This window comes from Portunus trituberculatus, chromosome 39 (assembly GCF_017591435.1).
Source record: "Portunus trituberculatus isolate SZX2019 chromosome 39, ASM1759143v1, whole genome shotgun sequence".
NCBI classification, from domain to species: domain Eukaryota; kingdom Metazoa; phylum Arthropoda; class Malacostraca; order Decapoda; family Portunidae; genus Portunus; species Portunus trituberculatus.
Window position 1 is genome coordinate 402501 of NC_059293.1, and position 15702 is coordinate 418202.

Sequence of the window (15702 nt, forward strand, 5' to 3'; positions counted from 1 at the left end):
TCCTCCCCACCCACTACTCTATTTAGCCAAGACTGACATTAAAGGAGGAGGAGGAGGAGGAGGAGGAGGAGGAGGAGGAGGAGGAGGAGGAGGAGGAGGAGGAGGAGGAGGAGGCCTTGAACCTAAGTTACGTGAGCAGAAGCAAATGAATGTTAAAGGGAGTCTTGTATCTGAGGGAAGGCGATTAGTGTGTGTGTGTGTGTGTGTGTGTGTGTGTGTGTGTGTGTGTGTGTGTGTGTGTGTGTGTGTGTGTGTGTTCACCGTACCACAAACATCTACGCAAAAACAACAAACAAACAGCAACGTACCCAAACACACACACACACACACACACACACACACACACACACACACACAATAAAATTCTCTCGCACATACGTATTTATCAGGAGAAACTGAGCCACGGGAGGAGGAGGAGGAGGAGGAGGAGGAGGAGGAGGAGGAGGAGGAAGAGGAGGAGGAGGAGGCAGGAAACCCTGGCGACGCGAGCGCTAATGGAGATAAGCGCTCTGATTTATGGGCGATAGCGGCGATACTCGAGGCAGGACTGAATAGTGTTGAGAGTACGTAGAGAGAGAGAGAGAGAGAGAGAGAGAGAGAGAGAGAGAGAGAGAGAGAGAGAGAGAGAGAGAGAGAGAGAGAGAGAGAGAGAGAGAGAGAGAATTTATTGTGTTATTCCATTGTTAACAAAGGTTATTGTTACAGGTGTACATTGTGACATTCTCGTAGCAGGATACAGATATAGCTAAAATTAAGAATAATGATGAAGTGTCATAATTATAAAAGATTACTAAGACAGTAAAATTTATGTAATAACACTAAGATACGATAAAAGAAGAACATCATGCTAATAAAATATCGTGTAAAAGACAACATTGGCGGTAAAACTAGCAGTAAAACTATTACTAAAACATCATAAAATTCAAAATATGGGACTAAAATACAGTAAAACATAAGAACACTGATCATAAAATTGCCACATAGAAAGAGAAGTACTACTGATGTCACAATTGAAGCTGAAGGTCGTTACTCAGAAGGAAGTTTGTAAGTCTTCTTTTGAACGTGAACACATTTCCTATATCTTTTATACACGAGGGCAAGGCGTTCCATAATCGCGGACCTTTTACAGAACTTGATCTCTGGCCGTTGTCAGTGCTAGTTCTGGGTATATATAGTAGATTGTGTTGCCTCGTGTTTGTCTGGTTTGCTTCATTCACACTTGGAAAGGTGACAAGCCAACTAGGATATTTCTTTTTTAGAATATTGAACATAAAAACACATTGCTCGTAATCACATTTTTTGCTAATTTGTAGCCATCTTAATTCATTTAAAATAGGAGAAGCATGGTCATACTTAGATCTATTACCCACAGCCACTTTGGCAGAAAAATTTAGTATTTTTTGTACTCTTTTTAGCTGAGTTTTATTGGTGGTGCCCCACACCGTCATGCCGTAGTTAATCAAGCTAAGGACGAGTGTCTGTATCACAGTTGTTCTGGCCTTAGTACTAAACAAGTTTCTTATGCGATTAATATACATAAGTATCGCAAAAGTTTTCTTGGCTAACTCAGTAATGTGGTTGTCAAAAAGCATGTACTTGTCGAAATAAACTCCCAAGTTCTTAACAGAATCACTTGGCTTAATCTGTGCATCATTAACATGTATTATGGTGTTATTTGGTATTCTAGACAATAGAGCTCTTGATCCAATGAACATACACTGTGTCTTCTTGGCATTTAGTAGGAGACCATTATTATTAAAATAGCTTATTATTTTATTCAGAGTTTCTTCTGTTCGTCTGATTAGTTCATTTAAATTATCGATCGAATCTGAATGAATGAACTGAGTGTCATCAGCGTATTGTACTAGCTGGCAGTCATTGATATGAGTGGCAAGGTCATTAACATAGATCGTAAATAAGATAGGCCCAAGTATTGACCCCTGAGGGACTCCAAAAGACACTTCTAATTTTGAGGAAATGTTTTCTCCAACACGAACACACTGAGTTCTGTGTGCTAAATAGTCTTTAAACCAAAAGGAATCAATGCCAATATCATATAGCTTTTTCAACAAAATGCTGTGGCTTACGCTGTCAAAAGCTTTCGACAAGTCACATAGGGTTAGTAGAGAAATCTTGTTATCCATGCTTTCATAAATATCCATTACGACTTTGGTTAGTGCTGTTACTGTTGACAGTCCTGGTCTAAAACCATGTTGTGTATTACTGAGTAGTTTTCGAGATTCAAGAAAGTTAACTAGTTGCTCGGCTATAATTTTCTCAAGAATTTTAGATAAAATTGACAATAAAGAGATAGGCCTGTAATTGCTAGGGTCATCCGATGCTCCACTTTTATAAATGGGAGTTACAAGGGCGTGCTTCCATGTTGTTGGGAAAATGCCTGTAACAATATTATTGAGGTGTTTATGATACAAGTGAGATATGGAGTTATAACAGGTAAAGTGGTATACCATCAGCCCCATAAGAATTTGTGTCTTTTAGGTGTTTGATAGGTGTTTAATAGTGCTAGCGTCTATAGGCTGTGGTCTAAAGCGATGAGAATTATAAGTAGCAATGGCATTATGGAGAGTTACATTATCTTCAGTCAAACTCTTTTGTGTCTTTATAAAAGTTTTGTTGCCTACATTAGCAAAATAGGTGTTTAACTCGTCCACTCTACTCCCAGAAGGGACACAATTATTGTCCTTTGACTTGCCAGGGAAAATTTGATGAATCACTCGCCACGTGGCTGCTATATCTCCTCTCTTGTCATTGAATTCTTTGTTAGAGAGAGAGAGAGAGAGAGAGAGAGAGAGAGAGAGAGAGAGAGAGAGAGAGAGAGAGAGAGAGAGAGAGAGAGAGAGAGAGAGAGAGAGAGAGAGAGAGAGAGAGAGAGAGAGAGAGAGAGAGAGAGAGAGAGAGAGAGAGAGAGAGAGAGAGAGAGAGAGAGAGATGATGCTGATTAAACCCCCCAAAAAAAACTGAATAACATGTGTAATAAAAGAGGAAAATATAAGATTAAACAAAATCATCTTACCATAAACTGTTTAAAAAAAAACTAGCTTACAAATAGCTCAAAAAAAAAAATAAATAAATAAATAAAATAAATAACACTAAACAGAAAAGCAAAAAAATAATCAATACACAAACGATAATACAATAATCAGCCAAATGAAACACCCATCACTACAAAACACATGAAAAAAAAAAAAAAAAAATTGAACATAATTTTCTCATAAGAGGTTCCAGAATGAGAAAATCTATTCACAAACACTTCTCGAAAACATCAAAGTAGAAAATAAGCCACTAAAAATTAAAATGTAAAAAAGAAAAGAAAAAGTCCATGAGAAAAGAGACGTAAAAGAAGATAGGGAAAAGGAAGATAAGGAAGAGGAAGATAAGGAGGAGGAAGAGAACACTAAACACAAATGAAAACAAGATGACAGGGAAGACACGAAGAAGAGAAGAGGGAAAGGTGAGCAGGAAAGAGCTAAGAGAGAGAGAGAGAGAGAGAGAGAGAGAGAGAGAGAGAGAGAGAGAGAGAGAGAGAGAGAGAGAGAGAGAGAGAGAGAGAGAGAGAGAGAGAGAGAGAGAGAGAGAGAGAGAGAGAGAGAGAGAGAGAGAGAGAGAGAGAGAGAAACTCCAAGCAAACATCCCGGACCCCGTCATCTACATCAGCGAGGAGACTGACACACCCCCCACGCCACTACCGGACGATAGTGGGGAGAGTCAGTGGGAGGGCTTGGAGAGAGGAGAGCTAGTTTCACTAGTTGAGAAGCTCACTGAGGAAGCCTCTCAACAAAACTGTGTGATTAAGTCCCTCCAGGACGACAGAGACTTGATCATACAGCACAGAGACGTGTTTGCTGCGGCTCTCAGAGTAGCAGACAGGCTGATAGCGTCAAAACAGCGCCAGACGCAAGTAGCCACACGCTCTCAGGCAGTCAGCGCCCACGCAGAGTCAATTGACGAACACTGGGAGGTGGTTTGTCAGGACTCTGAGAGGTGGAGGACGTGGTGGAGCTCGGATAAACCGCAACAGATCCGGTACGCAGCTGTTTTCTCCACTTCCACCTTCCCTTCGCCTGCCCGGGAAACAACGACCGCTCCGCCTACCTCCACTGCTTCCACCGCCACACAGAGCGACTGTGACACCTCCCCAGCGTCCACTGTCACTCCTTCTGCCACACAGAGTGACTGCTCGGTACTCACTACCACGTCTACCGCCACACAGAGCAGCAGGGACTCTTCCTCCATAAACACAGCGAACGGAGTAGATCGCGGTGCCTCTGTTCGCCCACGAACCTCTCCTCAGACCACTTCAGGAGATTGGAGAAAAAAGAAATCTAAGAGGGAAGTGCAGCAGGACGCGAGGAGGGTGTCCAGCGAAGGACTGAGGACTCACCAGGCCACCAAGCAGACACAAAAGCGAGCCAAGGCAAAAGTGTGTGAGTACTGCTCACGGAAAGGACACACTTCTGCTACTTGCCACGCCAGAACTGACGATTTACGTCAGGAGCGTCTCCTACAGCGGCTTCTTACGGTGGAAAGATACACAGCCACACCCTTCCCACCTGCAGCGCCTCAGCCCGCCCACCCCCTCACTTCATTTCAGTCCTTGCCACAACCTCGCCCACTCCTTCCTCAGCCTGGTATCTGGAATCAGAACCAGGGGCGGCAGTGGACCACCTCTTCACCAGTACCAGCAGTCGGCCGCGGACCCTAACCACCACCTCGGACTAGCAGGCCTCGCTCACTACCATCCCTCACCATGGTACAGCCAGCTTGCCCCGCCGCCAACTAAAGGTCGTCTCTAGCAACGTCCGTGGTCTCCGGACTAACCTTGCAGACTTATACCACAACTGTGTGCAACGACACAATGCAGACGTTGTTGTGGTGACCGAGACATGGCTGAACAGTGAGGTGGAGCCCACGTATGGCAGGATGCAGGGCTTCACCCACTGGGTGAGGAGGGACCGACAGGAGCGAACAGGAGGTGGAGTGGCTGTCTGCTTCAAGGAAGGAATGCAGGCCCAGCTACTCGACATAGACACGCCTCCAATGATGGAGATGATGTACTTCCGAGTAATGCTGGCAGACCGCTCAGCCCTCCTGCTGTGTGCCCTGTATCGCCCCCCGCGACAAGGGCCTGACTCACTCTTGTACCTGACTGAGACCTTAGACAACCTGATGATGGCACACAGCTGCAGCCACGTGCTGATTGTGGGGGATCTCAATCACCACCTGGAAAGAGACGCCTACGAGAATCTCCTGAGGTGCAGGGTCTGACAGATCATGTCACCTTCCCCACACATGAACGAGGAGGGACATTAGACCCTGTCATCTCAGACTACCAGGAAGACAAGCTTCAGTGTCATCAGCTGGGGCTCGTGGGCAGCTCTGACCATCACGCTGTACTGACACAGCTGGAAGTGGGCGTGGCTCAGGACGAGGCCACCACCCGCACCATCTGGCTGTGGAACAAAGCAGACTGGGCTTCCTGCGCCGCGACCTGACCCACACCCCATGGGCCACTTTGCTACAGGGAGGAGCAGAGAGTGAAGCACTTGCACTCACCTCTCACCTTCTCGCCCTCCAGAGACGCCACGTCCCACACAGGGAATACACCACCAGATCGACGGATCAGCCATGGTTTGGCTACCGTTGCCGTGTTGCTGCCGAGGCAAAGTATGCTGCCTGGCTCCGCTACAAGAGGAACCCGACTCGGCGCAACAAGGACCTGCACAGGGCTGCATGCAGGAGGATGGTGGTAACCAGCAAGTGGGCCTTAAAAAAGTGGGAGGAAAGCCTGCGCCGGAAACTGTGTGGCACTGGCGTAGGAAACAAAACTTGGTGGTCTCTTGTTAAGGACAAACAAGGAACTGGCCACCAAGAATCCATCCCTCCCTCAGCAAGCAGGACGGTACTGTCGCCACCAGCAGTAAGGAGAGGGCACAGTTGCTGGCTTCCTTGTTTGCTGGAAAAATGAAGGTCGGGAATCCACAGCAGCCACCGCCTCAGCTGGTCCAGCAATGTGAGAAGACTGTCACCATGGTGGAGGTGACGCATCAGCAGGTGAAGCGATTATTGCGGGGGCTGGACACACAGAAAGCCACCGGCCCTGATGACATCAGCCCGCACCTGCTGAAGCGATGCTCCCAGGAACTGGCTGCCCCTCTCACCCAAGTTCACAACTTGTGTACGGGAAAACGTCTGGCCTTCAGTGTGGAAGGAGGCTCGAGTAGTTCCTGCACACAAAAAGCTCCAGGACGGACCCAAAAAACTACAGACCCATATCCCTGTTGTCAGTGGTGGGTAAAGTGTTTGAGAGGGTCGTGGCAGAGGTGGTGTGTAGACATCTCAAGGACAATGCCCTCCTCTCAGACCAACAGTTTGGGTTCAGACCTGGAAGGTCAACCTCCGACCTAATGATGCTTCTCACCAGGCATTGGCAGGACGCCCTCGACGACGGCAAGGACACTATAGTGGTTGCTTTGGACATAGCAGGAGCTTTTGATAAAGTATGGCACAACGGATTACTAGAAAAGCTTCGTGCTAAAGGCATCCAGGGTGGCTTGCTACGACTCTTGGGAAATTACCTGCAGGACAGAAGCCTCAAGGTGGTTGTCAACGGGCAAACATCTGAGTCCCTGCCTGTGGAGGCATCAGTGCCACAGGGTTCAATTCTTGGCCCACTCCTGTGGAATATCTACGTGGATGATCTTCTCCAGCTACTGCCAGGAGTCATGGCCTATGCTGATGACTGCACCCTCTCCTATACCTATCCACGCCAGGACAGTGGGCGGGCTGCTGAGGCCATCAATCAGCAGCTACGAGTGATAAAGGAGTGGGGTGCTCGCTGGCAAGTGACATTCGCGCCGGAGAAGACACAAGCAATGGTTGTCTCTCGGTCCCCAGCCGCCATGGCAGCAATGGCAGGAAAGTTGTCTTTGGCGTTGCTGCTCTCCCACTCCAAGATGACGTCAAGATACTTGGAGTGGAGGTGGATCGAGGGCTGAGGTTTGACAGGCATGTCAAAACCATTGCCAAGAAAGCCTCTCACAGGATCTCCGCTCTCAGAAGGATCGCCAGTTTCCTCGACAGGAAGGGGAGACTGCTGCTGTACAAGGCACAGGTGCGGCCCCACCTTGAATACGCAGCTCTCTCCTGGATGTCCTGTGCCGCCACACACAGAAGGAGACTGGACAGCATCCAACGCCGCGCCATACGGCTAGTAGATGCTGCACTACCACCTCACCCAGAGCCTGAGCGTCCCCTTGATTCACTGGAACACCGCAGAGACGTGGCGGCGATCGTAGTGTTCCATAAGGCACAGGTGCAAAGAGTGCCACATCTGGCAGGGCTGCGTCATCCTCTAAGAGTCACCGCACGGAGCACGAGAACGGTGCTCAATGGTGGTGACGCCGTAGAGGTGCCGCGATCCCACGGGTGTCAGCATCAACGCACCTTCGCAGGACGCGTCTCCAGGATGTGGAACTTGTTCACGGCCGCGGTGCCTCACGTCCAGGAGATGAACACACACAGTGTCAAACTGATGGCACATAAGTGGAGACAGACACTGCCAACTCCTCTGACACTCTTTGTGACGTGACACTCAGTGTAGTGCAGTGCGTGAATAGTGCTAGTGAAGTGAAACGAATAGTGCTCCATTTACATGCTGACCATCTTGTATATTATCTATTTTTAAGTCTTGTAAATATTGTAGAGAAATAGATTGTAGTACCCTTAGAATAGGTAGCACACGACAGTGCGCCTTTGGGTACATGTTCCTTTGTATTAAGTTTTGTTTAAATAAAAAAAAAAAAAAAAGAGAGAGAGAGAGAGAGAGAGAGAGAGAGAGAGAGACACACACACACACACACACACACAGAGAGAGAGACAGAGAGAGAGAGAGAGAGAGAGAGAGAGAGAGAGAGAGAGAGAGAGAGAGAGAGAGAGAGAGAGAGAGAGAGAGAGAGAGAGAGAGAGAGAGAGAGAGAGAGAGAGAGAGAGAGAGAGAGAGAGAGAGAGAGAGAGAGAGAGAGAGAGAGAGAGAGAGAATACTTTGGCCCAACAACAATGACATATGACGCTGAGAGAGGGAGAAGGAGTAAAAAAAGAGGAGAAAATATGCAGGTTTAGCGAGAAGGGAGTGAAGACAAAAAAAGGTGAAGAATGAGACCAAAAAAAGAGAGAAAAAAAAAAGCAGGGAGGAGGAGAGGAGAGTAACCTAAGAGTGGTGTTAATTATCAATATGCAGACAGGTAATGGTGATGATGAGGAGCAGGTGGTGGTGGTGGTGGTAGTGGTGGTGGAAGAGATCACCTTACTGTCCCCTTGGGTTGTCCTTCACAAGTCTCGGCATAATTAGAGCAGAGAAGTGAAGAGTTTACTTATTATAACCCCTTCAGTACCATGACGCGTTTCCATGTTCATTCTGCTTACTACTCGGTGATTTCATACAGCTTCAGAAACTCATGTGGGGGATTAAAACAGTGAAGTCTCTGGCCATTAATCATCTGACCTCCATAGATTCCCCTCAGTGTAAATCAAATCGTCTAATCGTACTCATGGTAAAAATGTGTCTCAGTATTGAAGGATTAACTTCTTCAGTACCACGACGTGTTTCCATATTCATTCTTTTTACTATTTGGTGATTTTATACAGCTTCAGAAACTCATGTTGGGGATTAAAATAGTGAAGACTGTGGCCATTAATCTTCTGACCTCCATAGCCTTTATAGTACGTGCTGTATGATATATGTTGCAGTGCTAACCCATACAATACTGGGACACATTTTTTTCCTTGAGATTTGTGTACGATTAGACCATTTTATTGACATCAGGAAGGGTCATGGAGGTCAGAAGTATAATGGCCACAGTCTTCACTAATTAAATCTCCGACATGAGTTTCTGAAGCTGTATAGAATCACCAAACAGTAAGCAGAATGAATATAGAAACACGTCATGGTACTGAAGGGGATAAGGTGAACAGCACAGCAACACTAGCAATATTATTCACATAAATTCTTCATTGCAGGGCAGCGGGAAAAGCAATATCGAGTCGCCTCCTTCAGAAGTGGGTGCCGGGGAGCCTCTCAAAGCCCCACGCACTGCAGAAGCAATAAACATGGCGAGTAATGCATTCCTTTCTACAAATACACCGTTTTTCTGTAATGGATTTGACTCGTTGTTTGATGTCTCTGAACTGAACGAAAAGGCGGCGTTATGTTCGTGGATTGACGGATGGATGGATGGATAAATACGATAGATAGATAGATAGATAGATATACAGATAGATAAATAGATAAGGGATATATAGATTTAGATAGATAGATATACAGACAGATAGATAGATATAGATAGATAGATAGATAGAGAGATAGAGAGAGAGAGAGAGAGAGAGAGAGAGAGAGAGAGAGAGAGAGAGAGAGAGAGAGAGAGAGAGAGAGAGAGAGAGAGAGAGAGAGAGAGAGAGAGAGTAGACATAAACATAGTCAGTCAGTCAGTTAGTGGAAATGTAAGTAATTAGGTTAGATAATCAGTCAAGAAGTCAGTTAGCAGTTAAACATTTAGGTACTTAGCTCCGTGGTTAGGTTAGGTTAGGTCAGGTTAGGTTAGTTAAGTAAAAGGACAAGGGCATATATTGGATTTACTGGTTAGAATTGGTGAACATTATACAAAGACAGTAACTGGAGCGCTTAAACAACAATATTCACAGACAAGTCAGATAAGGTAAACACTGCAAAGTGACATCAACTAGAGCACTTAGGAAGTTTTCAAGACATGTATCTCTTCAATTTGCCAAAAAATCGTTCGAACCTGCAAGGGGGCTGGCAACTAAGTGGACTTTTTTTGTTGTTGATCTTGGTCATCTTTTCCTTCTTTCATATTAAAAAAAAAAAAATAAATATCCTACAAAATTAATTTCGGGCTCAACACATCCTAAAACCACCAAACCTAAAATATTCAGACAATATTTACAGCCACGTTAGGACAGATGACCATGGCAAAGCTACACATCACTACGACAGCATCCCAATAAAGGTTCTTCAAACGCAGCACAACACGCACCCTGGAACTCCCTCACTGCCTGCTTCTGTATTTCCAACTTCCTACAACTTGGCTTAATTTAAGAGGGAGGTTTCATTATATTTACCCCTTTTTTTCTGGCTAACTCTCTTAAACCTGCAAGAGAACTGGCGACTAAGTGGGCCTTTTTTTCAGCTAATTCCCTGGAACCTGCAAGGGGACTGGCAACTAAAGTGGGTTTTTTTTTTTTTTTGGGGACGGGGCTAATTCCCTCCAACCTCCAAGGGAACTAGCGAATTTTTTTTTTTTTTTAATTCCCTTGGTCAGTTTTTTTTTTTTCCTCTTACATAAAATAAAAGATCACTAGAGCAGAGAGGACAGTTGAACACACCCTCCACCACCCCTCTCCAGCACCAGGCAGGGTATAGGTAACAAAGTTTTAATGGGCGCCCCTCCCAAGCCTCGGCCGTCACTCGGGGGGAAAGTGAGCATCGTATCCTGAACTAAGAGTGGGATTAAATGTCCTTCGGAACACGGAAATCGCGTTAGGGAGTATTGGGTGCCGGCGCGGCGAGACCACTTCAATCCTCTTACGGCAAGGCGTTGTGAGTCTTTGGCTGACCACTGCTACCTAACACTCTTCCTTCAACACTATATTATCCCAATATTACTACGTGCCTCACTCTCTTGTCCTCGGTACCTTTGCTTCATTTAATTTACCCAATTGAGTACCGTGACGCGTTTCCATATTCATTCTGCTTACTATTTGGCGATTTTATACAGCTTCGGAGACTTATGTGGGGGATTAAACTAGTGAGGTCTTTGGCCATTAATCTTCTGACCTCCATAGACCCTTCCTGATGACAATAAAATGGCCTAACCGTACACAAATCTCATGGTAAAAAATGTGTCCCACTATTGAGGGGTTAAGAAGTGTGGTTTCTAAGGCTATTATTCACCAACACAATCCTTCCCTGTCTTTCCAATTCCATACCTCACTCTCTGGTTCTCGTGTGTTAATGTTCAAGTACAGTAACTTTGCATCATTTACCTTAAGAACATTGGGTTTTCTAAGGCACTTCTTTCACCTAAACAATCCTACTCCGCCATTCATACAGCCATATTCAGAAACGCCTTGCTCTCTCACCATGACAGTTTTTTGAAGTCCCCATAAACAACTAGCCAGGATTTCAAGACAGTTTCTCCTTACTATCAACTAGAAATATTGCTAATCCATTACCAGAACCATAAAAAATACACCTAAAAATATGAATAGCTTTAAATAGAGCCTTTGGAAATAGTCGTCGTGAGAGAGCAAAGCGTTTTTTATTTTACTCTGTTCCTCCTCTTCCTCTCCTTCTCGTGTGTTGGAGATGCTCAATAACAATATCTTTGCTTCATTTACCTATTATTTTGGTAACAACGTTATTAACTCATTCAGTAGTAGGAACCATGAGTTTTGGGTGTGATTAGATGATTTTATTTATATTAGGAAGGGTCTATGGAAGTCAGAAGATTAATGGCCAGTGTTCACTTTTCTTAATCCCCACATGAGTTTCTAAAGCTGTATAAAATCGCCAAATAGTAAGTAGAATGAATATGAAGACGTGTCATGGTATTAAACGGGCAAACAACATATTTTTCATTCTTGAATCCCTGTCTGTCTCCCCTGGTCAGCGCCTTTCCCTCGTGTCCTTCTATAGTCAAATGATACTGTTAACCCCTTCAGTACTGGGACACATTTTCACCTTGAGATTTGTGCCCGGTTGGAATATTTTATTGACATTAGCAAGGGTCTATGGAAGACAGAAGATTAATAGCTAGAGTCTTCACTATATTTAAACCCAAGATGAGTTTTTGAAGCTGTACAAAATCGTCAAGTAGTTGCTAGAATGAATATAAAGACGTATCATGGTATTAAAGAGATTAACAGCAGACTTTTCCTCCCTTAATCCCTGTCTGCCTCTCCTGCTCAGCGCCTCTCCCTCTTGTCCTTCGATATACTGATGGAAATGTTAAAGGATAGTGTCCCTGCTTCGTCCTGCGGCTTCCTGCACTACCACCTCCATTATTTATGCATTATCTCGCCCACATGATCCATTACACTGATGAGTCTCTTAACAAATAACAAAGTAAAGTTAAAATATATGACGTCCCTTTAGAGCACTTAATGTTAATGACGCAGTGATCAAAAGTCAACGCTAATATAAATATACATGCACACCACATTCATTGCCACTGTTGGGCGGTTATCCTTTAATCTCAAGCTCTGTGAAATGCTAAGAATCTAAAAAAGGTCAAAGTTTCGTGCTGTCAGCGGATCAGGGAACTTAACCCCTTCAAGACGTTTGTTCCTGACTTTTGGATAACTCTTATCTCTTTAAGGGAACTGGCAATCCAGTGGGCCTTTTTTTTTTGTTTTGCTTTTGGCTGGGTTTCCTTTCCCTCTTACATATAAAAACACACACACACAAAAAAAAAAAGAAAATTGGGACACATTTCTGCCTTATGATTTGTGTACGATAAGACGATTTTATTTACATTAGGAAGTGTCTATGAAGGTCAGAAGATTAATGGCTTGAGTCTTTACTATTCAAATCCCAATATGAGTTTCTGAAGCTGTATACAATCATCAAATAATAACCAGAGTGATTAAGGAAATGCGTCATAGTATTGAAGGAGTTAGCCTTTTCGCTACCAGGACACAATTTTACTAAGAACCTTAGGTATGACTAGACATAGGCGATTAGACTGAAGGGGTTACTCTCTTTAGTACTATTCTACGTGTTCCTCTTCATTCTAGTTACTATTCGGTGATTATACACAGCTTCAGAAACATATGTTGAGATTAGAATAGTGAAGCCTCTAGCCATTAATCTTTTGACCTCAGACAATTCCTAATGCAAAATAAAATCGTCTAATCATACCCAAAAATCAAGGTAAAGATGCGCCTCAGTATACAAGAAGCTAAGACTGAGAGAGAGAGAGACGTTGAACAGTGGAAAGGAGAGGACAAGGCTGCTGCTGGACCTGTGACCACGACTGTACCTCCATAACTCGTCCTTCTGGTCTGTCCACCCTCCCACCTGATCCTGTTATAGTGCTCACTCACGCACCCCTTCACCACTACTACCACCACCACCACCCGCTCTCAAGGCTTACTCTTACTCCTCCTTCCCCGCCAGTAAGAAGCGTGTACAAGTAGCAACAGTGGGAGCCGAAATGATGACAGTGGAAACATGCATTTCTCTGGTTAACTCTGGAACTCTTTGCCTACTTCTGTATTTCCATTTTTCTACGACTTGACTTCTTTTGAGAGGGAGGTTTCAAGACATGTGTCCCTTTTTTCGGGTAATAATCTACGAACCTTTTAGGGAACTTACATTTTAAGTGGGCTTTATTTTTTTTTCATTTTTTTTCGTTGCCCTTGGCTAGTTTCCCTCTTGCATAAGAAATAATAAAAAAGAGAGAGAGAGAGAGAGAGAGAGAGAAGACAACACTTATCCTACAACCACTACTAGACTGGACTGGACTGTGTAAAGAGGATAGCAAGGAGTGTAAGAAGAGATTGGTGGAGTTAGATCTACTTGGCAGGAGAATGAAGTGCTTGTAACGCGTGTGACTAAAACCCGTACTCAGAAACGCTTTGCTCTCTCACGACGACTATTTCCAAAGGCTGTAGTTGAAGACACTCATGTTTTTAAGGGTATTTTTATGGTTCTGGTGATGGATTACCAATATTTCTAGTTGATCATAAGGAGAAACTGTCTTAAAAACCCGGCTAGTCATCACTGGGGACTTGAAAAATTGTCCTGGTGAGAGAGCAAAGCGTTTCTGAATACCTACCTAAGAAATGCAGAGGAGATTAAACACGATGGACATAAAACTTACATAATACAGATTTACTACACCAAATATTGATCACTGAAAGGAAAGAAAGAGATAAAAAATAACAATAAAAGCTGAACTACAAAAGGTATGCTAATAAAGAAGTAAGAAAAAGTCTCCCGCGGCACAAGTCCACAAGTTAATTAAGCATGATCGCCACACCAGGAATTATGAACACAAAAAACATTTCCAACTTAATTTCCACACAAACTTTCACTACTGCATACAAAGACTCTTAATTAAAAAGCAACTGTGTGTGTGTGTGTGTGTGTGTGTGTGTGTGTGTGTGTGTGTGTGTGTGTGTGTGTGTGTGTGTGTGTGTGTGTGTGTGTGTGTGTGTGTGTGTACATTCGTTACCTACACATTCTAATCTTCGTACATGTTATTATTAACCACTTTAGTACTGGGACGCATTTTTACCATGAGTTTTGGATATAATTAGACGATTTTATTTACATTAGAAATATTTATGGAGCTCAGAAGATTAATGGCTAGTCTTCACCGTTCTAATCCACGACGTAAGTTTCTGAAGCTGTATAAAATCGCCAAATAATAAGTACAATGAATATGGAAATGCATCCTGGTACTCAAAGGGTTAAAAGGCAGCCACGTCCAATTACACAAATCCAAACAATGACAAACCACTCACTTTCACTGTATTTAGTTAGCTCCCAATTTTGCCTTCCGTCTATAATCCAGTAATAGAAAACACTGAATTCAATTACGTTCAACTTTCAATCTTATCTCCTCTATTAAGGAACACTGATGATCTTTAGTTGGAAAAATAAAAAAAACACGCTGACTTCCATTATATTTACCTCTCTTAACCCATTCAATACTGGAACACACTTTTACCTTGAGATTTGAGTACAGTTAGACCATTTTATTGACATTAGGAAGGGTTTATGGAGGTCAGAAGATTAATAGCCACAGTCTTCACTATTCTAATCCTATAAATAAGTTTGTGAAGCTGTATAAAATCACCAAACAGTAAGCACAATGAATATGGTAACGCGTCATGGTACTCAAGGCGTTAATTTTCAGTCTTGTTCCCTTCTCTATCGTTAGTAAGAAGCAATCAACCTCTCTTAAACATCTCCAATCTCACAAACTATTAAACCTCTTCAGTACTGAGACACATTTTTACCTTGATTTTTGGGTATGATTCGACGATTTTCTTTGCGTTACAAAGGTTCTTTTCTATGAAGGGCAGAAGATTAATGGCCAGAGCCTTTACTAGTTATTTTAAACCCCAAAATAGCAAGCTAACCACACATTCATCTTCATTACATTTGCCATCTCAATCGTCTCCTCTGAACAGACAGATTGTTTATTTATTTATTTTTTCTTATGCATGAGGGAAAGCCAGCCAAGGGCAACAAAATATTAAAAACAAAAAGGCCCAGAAGTGACTGAAGTGTTGTTAGATTCTTTGTACTTCAACGTAAAAAAAAAAAAGATAAATCACCTTCACTTCTGTTACACTTACCATCTTAATCGTCTCCTCTGATCTGAAAAACTGCTGTAAGGTCCACATTCAGAAACACTTTGCTCTCTCACCAAGACTATTTTAAGGGCCACAAAGATGATTAGCGAGGTTTCCAAGAGTATTTCTCCTGTTAATAACTTAGAAAACATGCCACTCTGCCTCTCGAACCTTAAAAACACCTTAAAAACTCGTATAAATCTAAAAAAAAAAAAAAAAAAAAAGAGTGGAGGTGAAGCACAGAAGTGTTTGAGAATACGAGCTTAAGACGCCAAACTCCGAAAATTAGATAAAAAAAAA